We start from the raw sequence: 307 nt of genomic DNA, 5'->3' as shown, positions 1-307 counted from the left end.
CGCCCTGGCGGTGCGTGCTGCTCTGCCACTGCTTCCCCGGGTGACCCTGGGCACATCCCCGAGTCGCTGCCTGGCTGCCCGTCTGTGGGACGGGACCCGGGCACTCCCCACGCGGGTCAGGCCCAGCCCTGGGCCCCACGCCGTCAGCCGGCGGCCCCGGTCTGCGGGGCAGCCGCGTGCGGGACGCTCAGCTGCGCGCCGGGGAGTGGAGGGACTGGTTTTTCCACCTCCTCGATGGCAGCTCGCACACGTGCTCGTGCACCTGGCGCGGGCGGTCACGCCTTGCTGCAGCGTGCGGGGGGCGGGA

The 307-nt window shown here is 75.2% G+C and overlaps 1 protein-coding gene across 1 annotated transcript in view; it reads left to right on the top strand.

Moving 5' to 3' along the window:
* DEF8 (differentially expressed in FDCP 8 homolog) overlaps window positions 1-307 on the top strand; it is an 8,098-nt gene that overhangs the window by 1,316 nt on the left and 6,475 nt on the right. The gene's annotated exons all lie outside the window — the stretch shown is intronic.

The sequence above is a fragment of the Alligator sinensis genome, unplaced genomic scaffold, assembly GCF_000455745.1.
Source record: "Alligator sinensis unplaced genomic scaffold, ASM45574v1 scaffold255_1, whole genome shotgun sequence".
In the NCBI taxonomy this organism is placed as follows: Eukaryota; Metazoa; Chordata; order Crocodylia; family Alligatoridae; genus Alligator; species Alligator sinensis.
The sequence above is the reverse complement of the archived record's forward strand: the minus strand, read 5'-3'. Positions and strand labels throughout refer to the sequence as shown.